The sequence below is a fragment of the Equus przewalskii genome, chromosome 30 (genome assembly GCF_037783145.1).
Source record: "Equus przewalskii isolate Varuska chromosome 30, EquPr2, whole genome shotgun sequence".
Taxonomy (NCBI): Eukaryota; Metazoa; Chordata; class Mammalia; order Perissodactyla; family Equidae; genus Equus; species Equus przewalskii.
Genome location: NC_091860.1, coordinates 10,482,568 through 10,507,636, shown reverse-complemented (window position 1 = coordinate 10,507,636; position 25,069 = coordinate 10,482,568). Strand labels below are relative to the sequence as shown.

Below are 25,069 nucleotides of genomic sequence, written 5' to 3'. Positions count from 1 at the left end.
GGGAGTGAAGACGAAGCTAGAAATCAGGCAGGATCCATGAGTTTACGCTTTTTTGAAAGCTGTGAGGTGTCACTGAAGGATTTTAAGTAGAATATCATAATAAACTCTTTATTTTAAGGAGATCCTTGTGGGCAACTCAGTGGGAGTGGTGGGAATAAACTCCTGACCAGAGACCAGTTAGGAGGCCAGAGCATGGACTGAAGGGTGGAACCAGAAGGAGCTGGCAGTTTCCAGAAAAATTAGGAAATTGCTTTATAGGATTTGGGGACAGATTAAATGAGAAGGGCATGGAGAGGGATTCTGGTTTAGAAACTAGACAGATGATTTTACCATTTACAAAGATCAAGAATATAGAAGGATGTGCAGATTTGGTGGTGAATGGAGTGGGGAGAAGATGGTGATTGTTTTGCATGCCTAGCTCGTTGAACATTTAATTTTACATCACATCTTAAAATAGTCTCCAAATTCTCTTCAAAGAAGAGAAAGTAAAATAACTCAGTTACTAATGAAAGCATCTGGGGATTTGGGAACTTTTAACCCCAAACAAATATATTTCTATTTCTCGTCTAACTTTCAAACCTGTCTTGTTCTTCTTTCCTCCTGCCTTTCCTTATCATGTTCTACTAAAAATGACTTCTGAAATCCTGCCCATCTATTTATCAGTGTTTTCAAGTTGAAATTCAGGATTTACTTCATTTCATTGTTCCCTGAGGAACCACTATTCCTGTTCATTTTAGCTTTAGTATTTATATGCTATTTATAAGTCTTCTGTGGTTAACTTGCTAAAATCCTGGATTTCTTTCTTACAAAGATTTATCATTTTCAAAGTTTCGTTGTAAATTTCTTTAGAAGTTCAAATTCCTTAGTACCTGCCAAGGTATCAGTATATTATTGTCTAAAAAATACATTTTTAGTTAATTGGCTTCTTGGTATATTTCATTCTGATAACTGGCGATAAAATAGATCCCACAACAGATTATTGAATTTTAAGCTTGGTGGGCAGCCTTCTTTACGTAATGGAATATTTTAACTTGCAGTCACTTTCTAAGATACAGAACATTATAGGATATTTCAGATTCTCTCTGGGTACCTTTTTTGTTCAAAATCTACTCAAAATTGTTTTGTTTTATAGGGTAAGGTGTCATAGGACATGATGGTTTCTCTTTAAAAGGAGCTGTTGTTTTACTTTTTGGTTATCAGGAAAAATGATAGAAGTCTGATAGCTGTCTACAAGATTCCCAAAAGATTTACACTTTAAACAGATAAAAACCAGCATTGTGTCCTCACCTATCTGTGTTATAGTGTTGACTGCGCCCACGTGTTGTGATCTCCACGTATAATAATATGTGAAGTAGGCATCAGATATCTGCTTAACTCTAAGGGAATTCAGGTTTACAATTTAAAATATCCTCTTGTTATAGTGACAGCGAGCACTTTCCTCATCTGTACACAACTCTGTTCTTAATCTATAAGATTGATATATACATGTTATGGGGATCTAATAAAATAATGTATGTGAGAAGATTTTCTTTCTTAAGGAAGATTCACCCTGAGCTAACATCTGTGCCAATCTTCCTCTACTTTGTAGATGCGGGCCCTGAGAAGATTTTTTAAAGAATACTTCATACGGGACTGCCCAATGGTGTAGTGATTAACTTTGCAAGCTCCCTTCAGCGGGCCAGGGTTCACAGATTTGGATCCTGGGCATGGACCTACACACTGCTCATCAAGCCATGCTGTGGGAGCATCTCACATACAAAATAGAGGAAGATGGGTACAGAAATGAGCTCAGGGGCACTCTTCCTCAAGCAAAAAGAGGAAGATTGGCAACGGATGTTAGCTCAGGGCCAATTTTCCTCACCCGCCTCCCCCCCCCAAAAAGGAGTATGTCATAAATTATCCTGATGGGTGCTGTCACTTTTACTGTCTTAAATTTTGAGAGAACTTATCTTAGAAGAAGAGTGATCTGTGTAGAAGTAGTTTTTTTTCCTGTGAATAATTTTACAATATTCAAGAAGAATCTCTACAATCCTAATTAGCTTGATTTCTGAAATGAATGCCAGCTATTGAAAACAGAATAGAATGGGAAAATATGATTTTAAATGCACACTTTTGTTTCAGACTATGTTTTTTTTTGTAGTTACAGAGTGGTGTCTGTTTCTCATCATGTCAACTATATGGAATGACCGGGATGTACGCTGCTGGTTTAGGACTTGGAATAAGACAGATTCAATAGTTGTCAAAGGTAGTGTGAGTTATTTAAATGAAGATGTATATACTGAGAATCATCACTTTGATAATTTGTTTGCATAGCAGATATCTCTACAATGAATTCAAAATTTTCAATGCCATGAATTATGATAGTCATTTTAGCAGAACATTGCTTTAAATTATTTACTCTGTTACTGTGGATTTTCAAATATACCTTTGTGAAATGAATTTAATGCTGCATAGCAATTCTAAGTGCCAGAATTATAAAGCTTAAAAAATATTTTTTCTTATAATAGGAACTTGGTGACTGATGCCTGCTTGGAAAGCAAATTCATTAAATTTTGCTTGAATATCTAAGTTCAGTCTTTTTAATAGGGACTATTTTGCTCTTGTACTCTCGTTCAAAATAGTCACTATGTTACATTCCTATCATTTTCCTATTCTCTAGCCATAAGCAGTATATAAATTGCTGTCAAGATTTTTAACTGAATGGTACTGTTTTAGTCACTTATTGCTGCATAGCAAACTCCCGCAAAACTTAAGTGGTTTAAAACAACCACCATTTATTTGCTCCTGACCCTGTGGATTAGGAATTCACGCAGAACTCAGTGGAGACGGCTCGTCTTTGTTCCACACGATGTCAGCTGGGACAATGTGACTGGAGGTGGAGCATCCAAAATAGCTTCACTCCCAAGTCCAGGCCTTGGGCTGGCTATTAGCTGTGGTGCTTCCATTCTCCTCTGTGTGTCCCCTCTCCTCACATGGTCTCCCGTCTTCCTGGGCCTCGCTCTTCATGGGAATTTTGATAGCCTTTATGAAATTGCTGGGTTCCACAAGCAGAAGCAGAAGCTACAAGGCTACTTAAAGTCTAGGCTCAGAAACCCCAGAGCATCATTTCCGCTACTTTCTAGTAGTCAAAGCAAGACACAAGGCCAGTTAGATTCAAGGAAAATACATTGTGCTCTTGATGGCAGGAGTGGAGAAGTCATACAGCCAAGAGGTGGACTCGGGGAGCCGTGGTTCATTGGGGACCACTTGAAACAATCTACCACAGATACATTAAACGGGCTTTTCAAGAGAAACTCACTTAAATCAAGAAGACGTGGCTTCTTGGTCATGATTTGAGAATTTTACCACTGAGATAAAATAATGTTGAAAATAATAATTTCTGAACCTAACCGTGGTTTGATCATTCGGTCTTTCTTCCTTGGACAAAGTTTCCTCCTGACTTTAGAGAGAACTTGCTGTGTATAAGTTCAGAAAAAACACCATGCATGCCTTTTAATAGATTGCTTTTAAAATTCAGCAATATTGTGGATTTCTTCTATGTCAATAAAAATATGTACAAGATTTTAAATGGCTGCATAGTAATTTATATGGCTGTACAATACTATATTAAATCTATCCCCTATTGATAAATATTTACTTATTCATAGTTTTTGCTGTTTTAAGCAACAATGTGATGAGTATTTTTAGGCACTTTTTGATCATTTATTTATAAGAAATTCCTAGAAGTGAAATTCTAAGATAAAGGGTATAAATGTTTAAGAATTTGATGCTATCCTTCAGGAAAAAAAATTGTTCCACTGTCTTCTGGTTTTCGCAGTTTTAATGAGAAACTATAATCATTCAGATCATTGTTTCCCTGCATGCAATGTGTCTTTTTTCTCCAGCTGCTTTCAAGTGTTGTTGTTGGGGTTTTTCTTTTGTATCTTTTATTTCCAGCAGATTATGGCATATCTAGTCTTTCTTTGAATTTATCCCGTTTGGAGTTTGTTAAACTTCTTGAATCTGTAAATTTATGTCTTTCACCAAATATGGGAAGCTTTTGGCTATTATTTCTTCAAATATTTTTTTCTGTTCCAATCTCCCTTTTTTCTTTCTAGGACTCCAATTACGTATATGTTAGACATTTTCATGATGGCACATAGGTTTCTGAAGCTCTGTTATTATTTTCTCTGTCTTTTTAAAATATTTTTTATCTCTGTTCTTCATGTTAGATAATTTTGATTAATCTACTCTCAAGTTTACTAACATTTTCCTCTGTCACCTTCATTCTTCTTATAAGCTCATCCAGTTATTTTCTTATATCAGTTATTGTATGTTTCAATTGTAAATCTTCTATTTGGTTCTTTTCATTGTTTTTATTTCTCTGCTGAGATTTCCCTTTTTTTTTTGAGAGGAAGTCTACAAGATAACTGGCCTATACTCTTCAAAAATGCCAAAGTCGTGAAAGACACAAAAGACTGTGGAACTGTTCCAGATTAAAGGACAATGAAAAGATGTGACACCTAAATGCAATCTGTTGTCCTGGATTGGATCCTGGATGAGACGTTCTTGTTCTTTTGATAAAAAGAACATTAGTTGGGGGGACTGGCCTGGTGGCTTAGTCATTTAGTTTACACACTCCACTTTGGCAGCCTGGGGTTCGCGGGTTCAGATCCCAGGTGTGGACATACACACTGCTCATCAAGCCATGCTATGGTGGGGTCCACATACAAAACAGAGGAAGATTGGCAACAGATGTTAGCTCAGGGCCGATCTCCCTCACCAAAAAAAAAACCAAAAAGCAAAGAGACAGAGAACATTAGTGGGTCATTCGACAAAATTTGAACATCTGTACGTTAGATAAGAATATTATATCAAGATTAATTTTCTGAGTTTGATAATTGTGCTATGATTGTATAAGAAAAAGTCCTTGTTAATAGGGAATTCACACTGAAATTTTTAGAAATAAAGAGGCATCTTCTCTCTAATGTACTCTGAAATGCTTCATAAAAAGAGAGAATTTGAGAACATGTGGTAAAATTGTTCATATTTGGAGAATCTGAATGAAAAGCATATAGGAATTCTCTGCACTCTTTTTGAAAATATTCTGTAAGTCTGAGATTAGTTCAAAACACAAAGTAATAAAAACCTTCAAGATCATAAAACTTAAGGAATGATCTAAAAACTGTTCAAGACTGAAGAGTACAAAAGAGATATAAATGCACTGCATGATCTGGACTTAATCGTAGACCTATAAATGACATTATTAGGACAATCAGCAAAATTTGATAGAAATGTTTAGATTAGATGGTAATAGTGTATCAGTGTTTGTTTCCTGATTTGGAGAGTTTGAGACTGTTATATAGGAGGGTATCATTGTTTTTCAGAAATACGCACTGAAGTGGTAAGGAGTAATAAGGCATCAATATAAAGTTTGGAAATTTGAGAAGAGAAAAATAATCACTTAATAATCCACCACTTTAATGTAATCACTATTAACATCTTTATTTTTATCTTTCTGTGTATTTTTAAACAGTTTGAATTATACGTTACATGTAGTAATATTTTTTACTCAATTTTGTATTGTGTTTTGACTTTGCACTGTTCTTTTTGATATAAAAAAAGGGAAACAGCACTTTTAATTTTAGTCAATTATAAAATTTTTTTGTAATCTAGAATTTCTCAAAACCACTGAAATAAGATAATAATAAATTGTAGAGTGAGCTTAAAATATCATAAGTTATGCATGTTTTTGTAGCAATAGAATTATGTGAAAGCCTACTTACTTTCTAATTAAAATAAATCTTTAATATGTTCAATTTCTAATAAACATCAGTCATCATTCATACCTTTTTCCATCCTTGTTCTTCTGTCTGTAGCATCTTTTTGCCTGTATACAATCTTTTCACATCGGCTGATTTCAAGATTCTCTCTTTATCTGACTGTTTTTTAAGCTTATTGATCCTTTCTTCTGTTGTGTCCAATCTGCTGTTTATCACATCTAATGAATTTTTAATTTGAGATATTCTAATTTTGAGGGGTCTAGAATTTTCTTTGATTCCTTTTTTTTTTAAAAAAGATTGACACCTGAGCTAACATCTGTTGCCAATCTTTTTTTTTTCCTTCTTCTTCTCCCCAAATCCCTCCCGTACATAGTTGTATATTCTAGTTGTGAGTGCCTCTGGTTGTGCTATGTGGGATGCCACCTCAGCATGGCCAGATGAGCAGTGCCATGTCTGCACCCAGGATCCAAATTGGCAAAACCCTGAGCTGCTGGAGCAGAGCGTGCGAACTTAACTTCTTGGCCACAGGCCCTGCGCCTGATTCCTTTTTATACTTCCCATTTCTCTCCTGAAAGTCTTCATCTCTTTACACTTTATAGCTATACTTTTCTATAAATTTTAAAGCATATTTATCAGAGTTATTTTAAAGTCTTTGTCTGCTAATTTCAAATCTGGGTCATCTGTGGGTCTGTTTGTATTGACTGAGGTTTCCCTTAACTATGGGTCACATTTTCCTGTTTCTTTTCATGTCTAGTAACTTTTTATTATATACCAGACATAGTGGATAGATCAGTGTAAATATCCTGAATTCTATTATCTTTCTTTGACAAAGGTTAAGTTTTGTTCTAGCAGGCAAGTAATCTCTTTGCAGATAATTTTGGACTTGTAGAGGTTTAGTTTAGTTTACATTCTTTTGTGTGTGTGTGAGAAAGATTGGCTAACTCATGTTAGCTGATGTTAATGTTAACTAGTGTTAGACTGAGCTAACATCTGCTACCAATCTTCCCCTGCTTTGTATATGGGACACCACTTCAGCATGGCTTGATGAGCAGTGCTAGGTCCTTGTCCGGGATAGGAACCTGCAAACCCCGAGCCACCGAAGCTGAGCATGTGAACTTAACCAATACACCACCAGACCAGTCCCGAGGGTTAGTTTTACGCTTTGTTAGTCTAGATCTATTTCAGTCTTTCTCTGAGTGCTAAGGCAAATCCTTCAGAACTGAGATGTGGACTTTACTCCAAAAGTGTAGCCTTTGTGGGGTTTCAGTGAAATGTTCCAAGTGTTATCAAGCCCCTCTAACTTTTCAGGTCTTGAACGCCCTCTGACTTCACTGCAAAAGGCAGCTGCTGAAATCTCTGCTCAGTTTTTTCCAGTTTCCAGCTAACTGTTTTCCTTCAGGCGTCCTTGGGGCCCTGCCTTGCACATGTTCCATTCAGGGGTCAACCAAGTATTTGAAGGTAGTTTAGGCTCAGATTTTGGGGCTCATCTCTACCATAGGTTTCCTCCTTTCTGGAATTTGTCTCCTGAATTTCCAACCACTCTGGTAGCTCCTAATTCCATCTCTGACTCTGTAGGCCAATGAAATGGCTGCTACTTGCTTGAGCCTTATCCATTCATGCCTCACAGTCTGAAGAATGCTTTCAGGGAGAAGTTGAATAAATATGTATTATATCCAGTATAGTTCCCTTATTTTAAGAGTTTAATCCCTTCTAGTTGCTGCCTACTTTTATTTACTCTCCATTGCTTTTAAATGGCTCTTTAATGTATTTGTATATTGTCTAGATTCATAATTTATATTCTTAGATGAGTTGGTCTGATAGAAGCTACTTGACCTTATCAGAAACTGATGGACTGAGCAAGTTAGACTAGAACTTGTTGGTTTCCCCCGGTGTTTTTTTACTATATGACCCATCCTGCCCTGGAACTTTTCTTTTGAGGGTCATATTTCCATCCCTTGCCACTTCAAGAGAAAATAACATGAGACTATGACATGAACACAATGATTTTTAAATTTAAGTTGTAGTAGTGAGGAAAATAATGTGGGTTTCTTTCTGAAAAAAGCAACTCTCTCAGTAATTAAACAGCTTCAAATATTTGTGAAATATAGTATATTGGCATAAAAAGTATAAACATATCACTAATAGAATTCTGATCAATGAACACAATTTTATAAATCAAACATTATTTCCAGAAATTATTTAAATCAGTCTTCAGTTTGATTTAGCATTGGTTAAAATCTTGGTCATTTTCTCAGTGCCATTTTTGTCAACAGTAAAGGGATTAAAAGAAAAAACTGCAAGGGGATGTGGAGCTTAACAAATGCCATGGGGGAGGGTTTATTGATTATGGTGATTCAACCTGGCTGTTTTCTCTTCTTCACTGGGGAAAATGGGATATCTCCTGGTGGAACAATCAGACTGATATTAGAAGCCATGTCTTTGCAAAGCCAAAATGATCTATTAAAAGCTTCAGTACATTGTATCAAGTCCAGAATTAATCTCACTGATGAAAAAGAGAAATTCATGATCAATAGTATGTATGGGCTTTTGACGAGCGCCTATGTCAATCATTAGAACTATTGCTTTCATTTTCTTGTGTGGGTGCTAAGCTCTAATTACACAATTTAAGTGTTTCCTACCATCTTGCCATATCTATAATATTTTAGAGGTGAAAAAATTCCCATCTGCTTTGTGTAGAGGCAGTTCTGGATCTAGACCACCTGCACAAGTCCTGGCTTGTTAAGACCCTGGATTAGTTACCGAATCTTTCTGTGCCTTGACTTCCTTCTAGAACATATGGATAAAAACACCTGCCTTATTGGGCTGTCAGAACGACATGAGATAGGGCACATAAAACACTGCAATCCTTTACTTTCTCCACAAACATAGCCCTTCAATAGGACGAGCCTGAAGTAATTTTGTTCCATGAAATATTAAAATCTCACTACAAATTTCCTTCAACAGATTGATTTTTTTACCAAGCTGCTGTGTTGTATTCCAGCAAAAGGGTTTATTTACTGAAGTGCCTAAAGGTCTTTATTGAGTGGTTACTGTCCTTGGAAGTTGTCATATATGTTAGTTTCAGTCTCCTAGAAATTCACAATGTTTAAGTAGAAGCTATTTTATTTAGGTGGAAAAAAATGAAAATTTGTCATTTGCAAGCTAATTTGAGATTTGGGCCAAACCAGTAGACTCTCACTTTTCTTTTCACCAAATAAAATTAGTTTTTGGCAGCAAGATTCAGGGTAATTGACTCTGAAGCTGCTGGCAGTTTAAGTATTGTCTATCCAAATTCTTACAGTTCAGGGAACAGAAAAACCCAATTTTTCCTTTTATAAATCGAATCCAATGTAAACACAATCTTTCAAGGTTTATTCAGGGATGCTAATTACTTGTTTCTTCTATTTTTCCATGAAGCTATTCTTGGATGTCAGCAAGCAGGATTAAACCTCAGGAGCATGTGAGGCCACCGGAAAATGCTTCATTGTCTTTCAGTCTTTCTGGGTCACTCGGTGTTTGATTATCCAGACTAATTATGGGCAGGGAAAGCATGAATAATTAAATTGTACAGACAAGCTCTTGTACCTTATTTTGGCTGAAGACTTCACCCTTCTTCTCAAACTTTTTTTCCAGAAGAGCTAACAAATAAAGTAGAATGGTTAGTTTCCTGTCTTTGCTCTATTTCCTCTGTCCTTTCAAAGAAGTATTGACAAATAATGAAATGTCTCCCTCCCAAGTCCCCCATTCCCTCTGCCGTAAAGGAGTGCTATTAACAATGAGAAAAAAAGCAGAAACCTGGGTAATAATTCCCTGAAAAGGTAGACTTGCCTGTTCTAGAACTTTCTGGCTATAAAAAGGAAGACAGAACTTGAGCCTGAGTTTGTCTTCTGGCTTTTCCTTTTCTTGATCATTCTCCAACAATCTTAAAGGCTATTTTCCTCTTCTCATTACAGGCTTTTTTGGCACCTCAGAAGTAACATCGTAAATAAACATTTAACAGATGGTCCCAGCCGTTTCCCTGACATACGCACATAGTACAAAATGAAAGCGTATATAATGGAGTGGATTAGATCTTATTTTAATTTATTTTATTTCCCACAGAATATTCCCCTGGTCACAATTTTCTTTTGGCTTCTGCCTTTTACCGCTGTGGTCTCATACAGTTTCTGAAGCATTCTTCAAGGTCAAGACCCTGTACCTCCCTTATCTTCACCTTGCACCACAGACAACAGTGCATCGTCTTGTTAGCACAAATGGCTTCACCACAGCAGCTCTGCAGAGCTTCTGCAGGAAAAATTAGGAAAGTTTCTCACATCTGCATCTGGTTCTCTTATGAAACCAGAGGTCATATGGTGGAGGTAAGCCAAGGAATATTAGCAAGAAGAAGAAGAAAGGAAAGAGTTCAGGGACTATACTAAGGGCTTTTTATTGATAGGTAAAGGAGAAAAGTCTACTGTGAAAATGTCAGCCTCAGGTTCTAGGGACAGCCCAAGATGTACATTAAATGACCACAACTGGGAGGCTAACTTCACCACATGGCCTGGAAATGATATATGGCTTCACAAACATAAAAGGGGCACGTAATTTTATTAATTATAGAAAGCAAGGCTAAGTTCTGACTCTGAGCATTCCAAGACATGAAGGGACAAGCAATGGGTCACAAGGCCAGGGTTGACAAGAGGAAGAACAACCAAGCAGAAAGAAAATCAAGCCCAGGGCCCAGTCAGGGGATTCACAGCAAGCAGGAGATGCTGATGAGAAGCAGAGTCCTGCACAGCCAATGGCTCAAACTAGCAGCAAAACCAAATGAGATCCATGAGCCGAGGTCTGAGAGAGATGTTCTCAGCTCTGCTTTTGTAACTCTCCGAGGGTGTGAGCAGGCCAGGGTTGCATGACATGCTGGGAACCCAGGAGAGGCATGGGATTCTTGCAAAGCCATTCTCCGGTGTTGAGCCTCTTGTGGTCCTGCTGTCACCTGTAATTTGGGTAACAGTAAAACTTCATGTTTTTATCTTAAAGGCAGATACAGATCAACTTGGAAATGTCCAGTGTTAGAGGAGAAAGGGAGAACATGGAAATGGAAATGGAAATAGGAGGGGAGAAGGAAGGAGGTGGCACTCAATGCTTTCTGAGAGGTCATATATAGAGAATGGAAGATAAGAAGGCTGGCTCCCTAAGGTGGTGGATGTGTTCACTAAACTTGTGGTAATCATTTTGCAATGTATACATAAATCACATCATTATGCTGCACATCTTAAACTTATACAACGTGATACGTTAACTGTAGCTCAATAAACCTGGAAAAAAAAAAGCAGACTTTCGAGTCACAATACCCATATTTTAATCCCATCTCTACTATTTGCTGGCTGAGGAACCAGGGCAAACTATTGACCCTCTTTATGTGCCATCTATAAAGTGAGGATAATGGAGATTCCTTCTTCATAAGGTTGTTGGGAGGATTAACTGTAAATTGCTTAGACAAGTACCTTTTACAAAGTAGATGTTCAATACATTTTAGCAATTATTTTATTCCTAGGTATATTCTCAGCAGACAGTTATTGATCATCTACAATATGCTAGGCCCTTTGCCAAGATCTGAGAAAAATGCGGAAAATAAAACACACATAACACTCATGACCTCAGGAGGCAATAAGTGAACAGAATTTGGAAATCTAAGAAAAGTTCTGTAAATAAAAAAAAGGAAGATAAAGAACGTTGATTTGTGTGACACAAGATGTCATATCAGTTTCCCACTAGATAAGTCATGGAAGTAAGACAGAGTAAGGGTATCTTGGAGAGCGCTGTGTTGTTATGAGAGTCACGTTATAATAATGAGAAGGAGCAAGTGGTGACAAGAACGTCAGAGCAGACAGTAAAACCCAGGATTAGATAGATACGTGGTGTTTGTGGAGAATTTCTTGAAATGAGGTAAAGTTGTCAAAAAGAACAATGGGACTTCTTCTATGAGACCAACCCTCCCTCTGAGAGCCAGACTAAGTATCGCAAATATGTCTGATTGGAGAGCTACCATGACAGTGAGGATTTGCTGGGCCAAGATCCAAAAGAGAAGGGCCCCACAGAGAGGTGAAACCATTGGCGCCATAGTCTTTTCCAGGCTTTGCTGATTGTGGAAGCCAGAGCTGAGAGGCTGGAAAGCTGAGCAAAGCTTTTGTTGGATTCACAGGGTCAGGAAACAAAAATCTGAAAAACAAATCCATGAGGTAGTGTTTATGGTCCCAAGGAGAAAAGACCCTGGTAAATATCCCAAATTTTCATTGTGACTCTCAGTGTAGGTTTAGCTATCCATGGGCCTTAGCTCTTCTGTAGAAATGTCAGAGTAAGTTTGTTGAATTCCTTAAAAAAAAAAAAACCCTGTCAGAATTTGGATTGCATTGAATAGATTAATTTGGGGAGAATTGATATCTTTATAATAATAAGTTGCCTTTTCTAAGAACATGAAATGTGTCTTCATTTATTCAGATTACCTTTTATGTCCTTTTTAGAGTTTTACAAATTTCTCCTTAGAGATCTTAGATCTTATTGGTTAAGTTAGTCTCCAGATAGTTATAGTTTTGTTGTTATTGTGAATGGTAACTTGTAAATAACTAGTTATATAGTTGGATATGACTGACATAAAGAAATAGCGTGGTTTATTGTAATTTGATCTTGTATCCAGCAACCTTGCTAAATTTCCTTGTTATGTTTATTTTTTTAGGTAGATGATCATATCAGCTGCAAAGGAGGACTTTTTTATCCTTCATCTCTTATTTCTCTTTCTTTCCTTGTAATGTAAGTCTAGGACTGCCGGGACTATGTTAGACAAGATCAATGATAGCTGATATGTTTGTGATCCTGAAGGGAAGCAACTATACTATCTCCATTAAATATAAGATCTGTCCTAAAGGTTTTAGTCAATAATTGTTACCTACTTGTGTAATGCCTCATTCCCTGATGATGCCGGATTAGGAAGATATAACCATATTTATCCTCCTCTTTCTTTTCTCACCTTTACTAAAATATGTTGAATTACTCATCATTTTCTTATCTGTTTAACATTTTCCTTGAGTAATATTTTAGCCCGATATAATCAATAACCTTTAGTAATATAGAAACTGTGAAAGTAATCATCGTGGGTAATTCCAATCACCAATTCTATTTTTCCTTGTATGTAGGCTGAGTTTTAGTAAAAGTTGCAAAGTTGGATCCTAACCAGTCAACAGTTGGGTAGTCTTTTTAAAGTCCTGGATGGTAAATAGTGAAGACCATTGTTTTGTGACCCGTCCTCAGACTTACATTCCTGCAGTCCTGGGAAAAGACTGGATGACTAGACTGGATTGTGTAAATAAATCACTAAACCCCCCTTTTCTCTGGGAAAAAAACTCATTTTCCCCCTCACACATCATCTTTCCTTTTTTGAAAAAATTATACTTACACTTAATCAGTATCATCTATATCTATATCTATATCCTCATCCACATCTGTAACTATAAAAGAATAAACAATGGGCCAGCCCTGTAGCCTAGTGGTTAAGTTCAGCACTCTTGGCTTCAGCAGCCCAGGTTTGGTTCCCAGGCATGGACCTATATTACTTGTTGACATCCATGCCGTGGCAGTGACCCACATGCAAAATAGAGGAAGACTGGCACAGATGTTAGCTCAGGGAGAATCTTCCTCAGCAAAAAAACAACAAAAAAAGAATAAACATGAAATTTATAGCTAAGATTTTAAAGGCCCTGTGAGATTAAAAAATATTAAATTCATGAATTTATAAAATAGTAGTGATAATCATCTGTTTTTGAAATTACATCAGCTGGCATTTCTATTAGCTTATTGCTGCCCTGACAGCATGCACACTACAGAGAGGCGGAGGCCTGGTGAGGGCTGTCTCTGTGTACAGGTGCTAGGGGCTACGGAATGGATATGCTGTAGGTTTGGAAGTCTCCCATTTTTACTTTTTTGCAGCAGGTAAGACAAATAACACAGACATTTAATGTAGAATAAAGCTAATAAGTGGAGTTAAGTCAAATGATCAAACTCTATATACGTACCTCACTTAAGTTTCAAAAAGGATGAAGGGCATTTTATGATAAAAGAGGGCTGTCATTAAAATTAAGATAGGTGGTGAGTTGTGGTATAATAAAGTCATTTCTAATTTAATTCAAATTTCATACTTACTTTTGCTGATGACTTATGTTCTGATATATGCCTTATAGGTACAGACTTTGAAAACTAGACATTTTATTTACAAACTGAATTCACAAGCTTCTATACTACATTATACCAAGACTACATAAACAGAAATATAAAACTGAATGTAGCTGCAAATCTTGCCTGAAGGATGAATGATTTAAAGGTTTCATAGTTCTTCCCACCCCTGAAATATATCTTCACCTCTTGCTTCTGGTTTATTAATATTTATTAAACATTTCAACAATTTGAGACAACATTTAAAAGGCAAGTACTCCTGGGTGAAGCTTTACATACATTTGTATTCCCACCAGCTCTGCGAGGTCCTTTCCTGAAAGTTCGAGAGAGTACCAAGCTGTTGAAGTGAGCAGGGCAGAAGCAGGGGTTTGGAGAGGCTGAAGACAGATCCAGTTCACCATTCTGCTGAGAACCTGTCCTGGTGATCCTCTGAGATGATTCTGTAATTCGCTGTTACGACGCCTAGTGGCCAGTAGCTGTATCTGCATCAGCAATGTACACATTTATAAAATAATGTTACTTTTGATTTTTAAAAATGGAAAAAATTTACATTGAGCTGCAAAATCACAGTTTAAGCACCTGAGAACAGAGCAGAAACCCAGTTGCCTTTTATCATTGATTTGAAAGCTACGTTCCTCAGCATTCTTGGACAGGATGTGCAAAAGGAGATGAACAGAAATAGCCAATCCTCGGCAAGATCTATTAACATATAAAATCCATCGCAGAGCTTAACGAAGCAAGTGAGAAACTGTTTCCTTAGTTTAACAATTTGATAAGAGAAAGAAAACAAATTCAATTAGGCACTTAATTAGGCATCATCTTCCCCTCTATACAGGTACTTGCAGCAGCTAGCTCAATGGAACCAGGTGACTGAAGGTTCATAGGACAATAACGGTAATATTGACAATATTACCTTGATTTATTTTTTTTTTACTGTGCTGTAATTTATTTAACCAATTTTCTATTGTTGGACACAATTTGAGATATTTTGACTGTTGCAAACAACCCTGCAATGATCATCCTTGTACACAAACCTTTGTCCCCAGCACTATTTTGTTTTAAAAATGTAATGAAATATTTAAAATACACAAAAAGGCATAAAGCATAATAAAAAGAATACTTGTGTACCTACCACTCAGCTTAAGAAATTAATCTTTATTGACATAGTTGGAGCCCCAATGCACCCTTCTCCATCCCCTCCTTCCTTATCCCAGAGGTGACCTCATCCTGATGTCAGTGTGTATCTTCTTCTGCATCCTTTCATGCTTCCACCACCTAGTGTGTATCTCTCAGCTGCACACATATTAAGTACTTAATAGAACTTTCTCTGATTACAAAAGTAATGCATGCTCATTGTGGAAAGGCTGGTGAGATAGCAAAGTATAATCAGAGGTGTAAATAAAAATACAAATAAAATTATTGCCCCAAACGCAACATTATGAAATACTAACCATCGTTAGTATTTTGATCTGTTTGGCTCCTCTTATTACATATTTCAAATTGATCTCAAATTTCAAATTGATTAAAAATGACTTGGGTTCCAAACAATTGCTTTAAATGGAATGGTGGTTGTTCATTTACAAGGTGCTTGTTTCCCATCGTATTTGCTTGCCTGGCACCCCCGTGAGGTAGCTGATTTATTTTTATCTCCGTTATAGAGACGAGGAACAGCAGTCCTGAGAGATGAGTTAATATCTCAGGATCTCTCAGCCATCAAGTGGAGGGATCAGAACTCACATCTGGATCTTTCAATTCCAAGTCCAGTGGTTTTTCTGTTGCAATATCCCACAATGGCATCAACACTGTCCCCCATTAATAAGCCCACAAATCAACCTCAGCCCTCCCTTCTCACTCCTTCTCCTTGTCCTCTTGTGACTTTTCAATTTAAATGCCAACTTTCACGTTGATTTTAAATTCATTCTGCCTCTATGCAAAAGTTGAGTAGGGAGAAGAAATACAGCTTAATTTACCTTAGATGCCACATCTCAAAAAAATGGTCCTGGTTTTCAGCCTTTACTGCCATTACTCACCTTCCTTCCTAGCTGAGGGCTGGATCTGAGCATAGGCATTGCTTTAATCTGATGTTGTCAGAAAGCTCTACACTTCCAAAATGTGCTTACATTGCTCCTGTGTAATAGAATCTCACTTCACAGACATGAGCTTTAGGGAGCAAATAATTGGCCAAAAAAAGAAGACTGTCATTAAGGTGACTCTAGATTTGGTCTAAATTGGAAAGATAACTTCAACAGTCAGAAGAGTCCACAAAAATGCCGATGATCAAAAAATTGTGTTCATTTTTTTGGGGGGGAGGGGATTTATTGTATTTCTTTTTAAGTGGCTGATGAAAGAACACAGTGAAGCTGTTTTATTATTTTTTCAGCTGTTCTTTTTACTTTCACCAAAGGTGTCTCAAAACATTATGATTCATCTGTCTATTCCTGCAGCACTACCAACCTCCTACTTTTCCATTAGAGAAATTCAAGTCACCAATGAAGCATCTCCAGCATGTGAGTTGTGAGGAAGATTCCAGAAATTCTTATGGAATACTTGTTTCCTGTTGGTATCAGTTTCATTATATTACTTATACATAGAAGTTGATGAGGATGTCTCACCATCATTGTTGTCATCATTGTCATTATAATACCAGTCATACAATACAGGGTAACTACCATATTCCTAGCACTGTCTTTAGACTCCTTCAAGGTAAATATTGTCATCTCCATTTTACAAATAAGGAAACTGAGGCTCAGGGTGATTAATCAGCTAGCCTGAGTTCACCATTTTAGTTAGAGACAGAGTCAGAATTTGAATCCAGGTCTGTCTGAAATTGAAGCCTGTGCTCTGCAAAGAGTAGCACCTTTGTGAAGCACTTCTGTCCCTTACGTGCCGCGTACTCTAAGCTCTACAGAGATGAGAATACCTGTCATATCCCAGGAGTTCCTGGTTTAATGGGAAGAAAAAGGCACACACAGAAATAGTTCCAGGGCAGAACCAGTTGTGTGAATTGCTATAAAGAAGGACTAGCAACACGTCATGTGAGTCTGGGGGAAGACGAATGCGTATTTGGGGGAAATTAATGATTTGAAGAGGGCCTTGAAAAGACAGAACTTCATCAGTCATCACTATGGAGTAGTTCCAATAAAGAGAACAATATACATGTGGGTCTGGAGTTGGGAGAGTGTAGTTGGTGTTTAGATCATTGTAGGTAGGCTAATCCCAGCCCCTCCACCTGCCCTCTGTCATTCAGTTGTAAATCCAGCAGAGATTGGTTCTCACCTTTGGCCTAATCCCATCGTGATTAGAAGTGAGAGAGCTGACTAAGGCCAGAGAAGGCATCCAGCAGGAAAGAAAACTGTGGATTGCAGGTTTGAGGGGTGGGGGGATTGTGGGGTGGTGGCAGGGACCACACGAGGCTCATATATAAACAACTGCTCTGAGAAGCCCCTGCCCTCTTCCCTCCCCACCACCCATGCTCCAGATTGTCGTTTCCCCATTATAACTTATTTTTCTATTTAAGAGGACACTCGATTGATGTTCATTTTGTCCTAATTTTCTCAGTATAGTTATATTCAGGGGATCTATACATAGTATAAGAAAAATTTATATAGCAAATATCATGACAACTTTCAACCTCTCTATGAATGAAGAGGCTTGTCTATCTTGTTCTCTGCCACATCTCCAGGGCCTAGACCAGTGCCCGGCACACACTGCTTGGCAAAATAAATGTCAATGAACACTTACTGCATGAAGCCACATTTTAGTGGGAATGGAAGGATGTGCTAGTTAGTGTTGACATAAGGAGAGATAGCCCTCAAATCCTGGATGAATTGGGACTGTTTCACCATTTTGCCTAGGGCAGCCTTGTGTGAGTTTCGTAGGGCTGGAAGTAATAAAACCCTGTTACCAGTACCTGGTTGTCCCAGGTGAGTGGGTGTTTAATATATGCAACTCTTTTATCTTCAGGGGCCTGCCTCTCTGCTTCCTGAAGGCGGGCTGCCTGGGAAGACTGTCAAGCCGGCCTGTCTGTACAAGGAGACGCCAAGGTACCAGGACGCTGTTGAGTTTAATCCAAAGTGATACCAAGAAGAGAATTTAAGGTGACTCAGAGTCTAAAAACGTATTGTGCAAACAGACTGGGTGCCAGTCTCCCAGGTAGTTTAACTGGGCTGGAAAAGGCTCCAGATGAGGAATGTTGGTCTTCATCCTCAACATGTGCTCCCACAAGGAGAAAACATATACCTCAGCCAGAAATCGGTCCAGCAGCAGAAGCACAGTTCTCATCCTCAGCAAGTAAAGTCTAGTGAGGCAAAAATAACACTTGACAGTCCTGAATGAACTGAAAAAGCCATTATCTTCTTCCCGTGTACTCCCTACGTACACATACTCACCACACCACAAATAGGGTGCCGTTTTCTCGGAGGGAACTTTTCCAGTTTTTGCAGTCTTCAGTCATAAAGCTTGAATGGTGGTTGAATTTGAACTGAATGGTGGGTAGTTCACTCTGTTGGCAGAGAAGACAGTACCCCCGCAGTGCATAGGACGTAATGTAATGATGATGTCAAAGCCTCCTGTTTCTTTCGATGAGACAAGAAAAATCTCTCATGTCCGCTGGTGGGCTGGCTGCTCAGATGCAAAATCTTTGAGCTCAAGAATGTCAGTATTACCTGGGAGCCACCTCCAGCCACCTGCTCTGTCTTCATGCTCCCTGGCAACAGCATGCCATAGGAAGCTCACAGATGCCAGAGATGGGCAGTAGGACCCTGAGTTCTGAAATCAGCCCTCGTCTGCATCTGTGTGGTTGACGGCTGCCAGACACATCCAGGAGAGGCGAATAAACCTTATCCCAAGGTCAGCACCGAGAGCAAGGTCAGGTGCTCATCCTGCACCTCTTGTCCAGCCACCTTCCCTGTTGGGAGCGGCTCCTTCTGGCCTTTTTCGCTTCCTCCATACCTGAGCTCTGGAAGGAGAAGAAGCAGGACAGCAGATGGCAGGGTAGAACCTCTCCATTCATCACCATGAATTAGCATTCTGTTCCTCCTTCTGTTCCTCACTGTCAGGCTGAGTCTCGTGTTCCCCACACATTTCTAATTTCACAGAGGAGATGGGAGGAGAGGAAGAAGCTTTGATGGTCTCCGAGCTTCGGGCGACCTTTCCTTTGGGTGGGAGGACTGGAGTGGGACGTCCTTTTCCAAGTCCTGGCTGTGGCTGTCTCCAACAAAATGATAAAATCAACAAGTTTCTCTTCAGAGTCTCCCACAACCCCTTCCTTCTCCTCTCGTCTACCTGTCGGCTTCCCTTCACCCGACATCAGGTGGCCAGTGACTTCTGACTGCCAGCACCTTGACATGCGCACTTCTCTCCCTTCCTTCCTATCTCTGCAGCATGACAAAGTCAGTCTAAGCTGGGGTTCACTGAATTCACGCCATGGGATTAGAAACAAGCTGTTCTCTGAGATGTTCTCAATATCTAAAATAGCATCGGGCACGCGGTAGCCACTCAGTAAATATTTGCTGAGTAAAAGTGTGAAATACCAAGAGATCCATCAGCTCTCTAAGGGATATTTGCTCAGAGGACTAACATAACAATAACTACCACTCGTTACTGCCGCTTACAAGGCACTTTTAGACACTCAAAGGACAGGAGCTCTGCATTTCCAACAGTGGGATGGTTTCATGTTTGACGTGTTTTTGTACAGAAAGAACCTCACAAACGACACCATTTGAGAAAGTCCTTCTCTGCTCTCAAAGGAGCCTACTCCTGCATCCCTCATCATCCCCCCCTTAAGAAAATGGGCCTTTTTGCTCTTTCCTCGCATTCCCACCGAGATTCCTTTGTGAAGGGACAGAAAAAGCAGCTAAGCCTGTTTTTTTTAATAGACTGTTCTGGAATGTTTGAGGAAAACCTTGGGTTTTAGGCAGCCATTCCCTGTCAGCCTCGCGTCAGCCTCTTGCAGTTTTTTTCCTTCTACTTTTCCTCTTGGTGTGTCCCTCCTGAGTGTGTTGTCTGTTTCCTGAGCAGGAGCCTGTCTGCAGGCAAGGTCAGGGAGTCGATGGCACCTCTGGCAGCTGGTGACACAGCGGGCCTGGCCTCATCCATTACTAATTGTTGACACTTGTGTACAGAGGAACAGTTAGTAACAGCACTCGCCTCCATCAGGCTCTCAGGCCTGGGCAGAGAAGACAGGCAGTGACTCATATTGTGGTCCGAGAGAGCCCAGTCACCTGAGCTGCAGGAAAATGTCATGAAAGGAAGAGCTGGGAGAGGAAGCCCCCTCTCTCCCCATCCCCCCCCCGCTCCTCACCACCTCCGCCCTCCACCCCTACCCCAACTGCCCTACAGTCCACCTCCTGCCATACCCTCCCCCGGAAGCCAGCTCGCCCACTCCGGCCTCCCCATGTGCTCCAACCACATGGGAGATGTGTCTTTCTCTCTACCTAACTTGCTTCTCATTCCTCTGTGCTGTTGCCTGTCATTCCCTCTGCCTCTAACGCTCTTCCCTCAAGTCTATATTGGTTTGCTCTCACTCCTGCTTCAAAGCCCAATTCAAATGTTTTCTCTCCTTTGACACTTTCTGCTGCTCCCTTTGTGACTGGAAAGCCCGTTGTGCAAGTCCACGTTCTGTAAGGTTATTATTGTCTTGTGTCACAGCTGCTCTGGTGCATCTCAATTTCCAGTAGATCTGGCCTCCTTGAGGGCAGGGACTGTGCCTTGCTGACCTTTGGATCCACCTTGCCTAACCAGGGGCTGGCATATAACAGACACTCACTAAGTGTGCATGGGCCGACTGTGAGGTGAAGTGCAAGGTGTGAAGAATGAAGCAGACATACCGTGCAAGGGACAAATGGCTCTGGCTCAATAGGCAGACGCGTGCAGATGGTTTGAGTCCAAAGTCAGAAATTCTGACGAGTTTGACATCCTCAGGCCCCTACAAATCTGTTCACTCTTCCCAGAAAGATTGTTGCCGAATATGTGGTGGCAGAAGGGGTCCTTTCACAGGTCTCAAGCACAGTGAGCGTTGTCGGAGGGCATGCCACTAGTAGAGCGGCAGATGTCCTTTGCTGTGTTGATAAGAATTTATAAACTATCTACTCAGTGCTCAGCTTTACAATAAATGGAGTGGCAAATTCAAAGGGGGTAGAAGACATGATCTCTCCTCCTCTGGATGCTAAAGCGTAGACTGAAAGGTGATGTGGCTGAGACGAGAACATATAAACCAACATTGGCCTACCTGTGGTTGCTTGGGAGAATCATTACATGTCTTTAAATAAAGAAATTCCTGCTTCTAATTTCCCTGCATCTTTCTATAGAAAGTTATTCATGTTAGAAACAGCTTGACTGAAATCTGTGCTTGTGGTTAAGAGCACCTGCTCTTGCGTCTCAGATCGAGGTGTTGATTCACTGGCAAGGTGGAATCCCACGACGGAAATTCTGGTTTTGGCAGCGTGGGTGGGCTGAAACAGAGGCAGAGAATGAGATTCTTGGAGCAGTCCAGGCAGGAGGTCACAGAGGCTAGGCTAGGCTGCCGTAGCGAGACAAACAGGAGGGGTGGCCAACATGGCTGTTCCCAACCTCTCCTAAGGCTAAGCATAGCTCTTGAAGGAGGAGGAAAGGCTAGAATTGTGCCAGGATAATGAGAGGGTAACAAAAGAAACAAAACCCCAAGCAAAGAAGGGATTTTCTGTCACTAAAGGTTGACATCACATTTGAAAGTATAATGTGCTCAGACTGTGTTTAGACTCTCCTTGGCGATATTTAGTTTGTTAAATGCTAAGTTGCATTGAGGTCTTGCTTATACTTCATGGCATTGGTGATTATCTCCAGGCATCCAAAGAAACCAAGAGCCCCTATTTCCCAGAATTATTTAATTATTACTAATAATGTAAATTATCTAATCAATGTTATTTTTATTAATTTTATTATTTTCATTTCTGGTCTTGAGGTATCCTACCGGGCCTGCATCTAACAATAATAGGTTGCATTTCTAAATAAGAATGTGTATTTAAAAATATTCTTATTGCTTTTTAAAATAATAATCATAATTTCATTGCAGAAAACATAGGCAATCCATGTAAAGATATGTATAAGTACACACACCAAAATTACCTATGAGCTCACAACCCCAAAGTAATTACTATTACCATTTTATTGTGCCCTTTCAGTGCTGTCTTAATGTTTGTGTGTGTTTTATTTTTATTTTTTTGTATATGCATTCTTTTTTCTTCAAATAAGAATCTTTTTACTCTTACTCTCTCTTCCTGGAGTTGGGGGTATGTGTGGGAGGGGGTGGGGAGGAAACAAACTTCACAGGAAAACCGAACTTCTGCTTTCTAGAAGTAGACCTCAAGACCTCAAACACCCCTAACGGCTCATCTTGGTCTTCTTGGTGGAGGAGGACATGTGATTCCTGGGCTTGCTTCCTGTTCTTCTCGCCCCTCCGTCATATCCCTCAGTCCCTACTCTGTGGGTTTAAAGGAGTGTTGGGAGGGAGTGGGCTTGATGGGAAGAGGCTACTGAACTCGTGGATGTTAGAATTGATCCTGGGTAGAGACTCAAACCTCAGATGACCTTTGACCCACCTGTGGGAGATGAATTCTCGTGACTCCTGAAGTTTCTTCAGCACTCTTCTTCCCTGGGGTCATAAGCATGCCTGAAATGGAAGCTTATAGCCTCTTTAAGAATGGAAAGGCCCGTGTGTAGGTCCTCCTGCCCAATCTCCATCCAGTATAGGAATCCTCTCCCTAGCATCCTGCCAGGTAGCACCCAACCTCGGCCAAACATTACGAGGCAGAAGGAAATCAGAGTTGTTTAGGCCACTGGGGAACACTCCGAAGGCCAGACAATTCTGTCTTTATTTTGAGCTAAACTCTCATTTGAAATGAGGTGAAATTATAGGAAATTTGTTTACTTTATTGTGATATTCTTGCCCTCGAAGATAGTTCTATTTTAGGCTGCACTGAAAGATACACAGTATTTTAGGAAAGGGAGGATGTCCGTGATCATCCTGAAATTATGCAAAAATCATGTGAGTGTGTGCATATGTGCTCTTTAATTATTTTTCTGGGAATTGAGGTTGGAGCTTCTATGGGATTCTCTAAGCCCAAGGGCCCCACATGGTTCTGTGCCATCCCTGACGTGCTGTGTTGAACAGAATACAGACAGGATCTTGCTCAGATCTTGCTCAGAGGGAGGCACACTGACATCCCTGCCTGGTCAGCTGGTCGCAGGGGACCCAGGGCTTTCTCTTGAGCCCGGAATAAGTCCCCCTTTCCCAGAGTCCAGCAAATGTGCAGTCTGTCTCAAGGCCAGCCGTGCGGAAACATGATGCCATCCGGATAGTGCTCTCACCTCTCAGATGTGTCAGCCTGTCTGTGCCTTGACTTCTCCACATCAGCACCGCCCAGCTATGGAAAAGGCAGGAGGGATAATGGTCGTGTTTGCAGAGACAGAGTGTGTCACGAGGCTTTTAAAACAAAGGAGTACAGAGACTCGCGCATTCCTAACTCATCATCTGCACACCCGTTCAGGAAAAGGAAATGACTGGCCCACAACACTCAGAGCGTGTCTCTACTCGCCCCTGCGGCGAGTGCCCGTAACACACCAACAAAGGGCCATTTTCTCTCATGTTTTTAGTAGAAAGTCCTATCTAGGAGCTACAATGTCTCTGTGTTGATTGACCTTAAAATATGCGGGTATAATTTACTCCCTGGGAGTGGTGAGGAGGCATCTGAAGTGTCTTAATCAGGAATCCACATTCCAAAGGTGGTTAGTTAGCATTTGAAATACCCTCCTTAGGGATCAACACTTCAGAGGGGGTTACTTAGCACTTCAAATATTATTCTGAAATCTACACCACAAAGGGGGCGTTCATTAGCATGAAAGGTGTTAGAAGTAAAATTTTCGTTGGTCGAAAGGGTGGTATTCGAGTCATGCAAATTGGCAAGACCAGGTCTCAAATAAAATAAAAGATAAACTAAAACCTCCACATATAAATATACTCAAGTTTTTCCTGTGCTATGTAGGATCCTTCAGGAGTTCTCCTAGCTATGGGTGAAAACCAAAACATTTAAATGAGCAGTTCTGCATTGCTTGTCTGTAGCCTGCTTCCATACGTCAGCAGCCCTCACGTCGCCACATACAGGTTTTGCTTCAGATGCACATGCCCACGGCACGGCTCAAACAGGTCACGCTTGGTAAGACCTCCCCATATGCTGTTATTCTTGGCGGGAAACAGTCTCCTAAGTAGAGCTCTGCTACTTGCTGTGTGGATTTGCTTAAGGCACTTAACTTTTCTAAGCCTCAGGGGTTTTTTTCATCTACAAAATGGGAACAAAATCACTTTCAACTATATTACTAAGGACTAATGAGATTAAGTCTGTAAGGGGTTTAACTCAGCGCCTGGCACATGGAAAATGTGATCACTGTTTTTATTATTAGTCACCTATCTAACTCTAAGTTGATCATCAAAACTTACCTCAAGTGTCTTCTTTTCTAGCGGGTTTCTTCTGGTCACCGTCCCACCTCCAAATCAAAGCTGGACAATGAGTTCCTGCTCTAGGCTCTCGCAAAGTCTGGCCAAATTCTAGGGAAGTACATACCATACTCGGTAGCAAATTTCTTTTTGTGTGTTTACACTTAAAATCCATTAGCTCCATAGGGGCAGGAACCATGCCTTGTTTTTTTCCAATGTCCCCAGTGCTTACATATAATACTCTACAGATGTTTAATAAATGAATGAAGAAACGCATGAGCCAATTAGCAATTAGTTCCTAATTACCTAGAAAGGGGCTTTGAGAATGACTAGCCAATGGTCAAATGGTAGTCACGTGAAAGAGCAGTAAACCAAGTTTGATTTGGAAATTACAGATAGAATTCAGTTCAATATACGGAAGCACTACTGAGACTGGTCAAAAAATGGAATGAGCTGCCTCAGTGGTATTTCCTTCTCTGAAATTATTTCAGCAGAGATTGGTAATATGGTAAATTGGATTTTCCCACAGGATAAGAGATTTGCCTGAAAGGTGCTATCTAATACTCTGTGACATTCAATGACAATTCCATGTGAGAAATAAAGTTTTGTGAAACATTCTCAAATGAATATTTAG

General features: G+C 39.9%; 1 long non-coding RNA gene across 1 annotated transcript; it reads right to left on the bottom strand.

Annotated features, from left to right (window-relative positions):
• Positions 1-9,824: 9,824 nt before the first annotated feature.
• On the bottom strand, positions 9,825-14,374 carry LOC139080529 (uncharacterized). Its single transcript, XR_011535097.1, has 3 exons — positions 14,247-14,374; positions 11,791-11,963; positions 9,825-10,737 (listed from the first exon to the last, which is right to left on the bottom strand). It is a non-coding gene; the product is annotated as an uncharacterized lncRNA (long non-coding RNA).
• Positions 14,375-25,069: the final 10,695 nt, after the last annotated feature.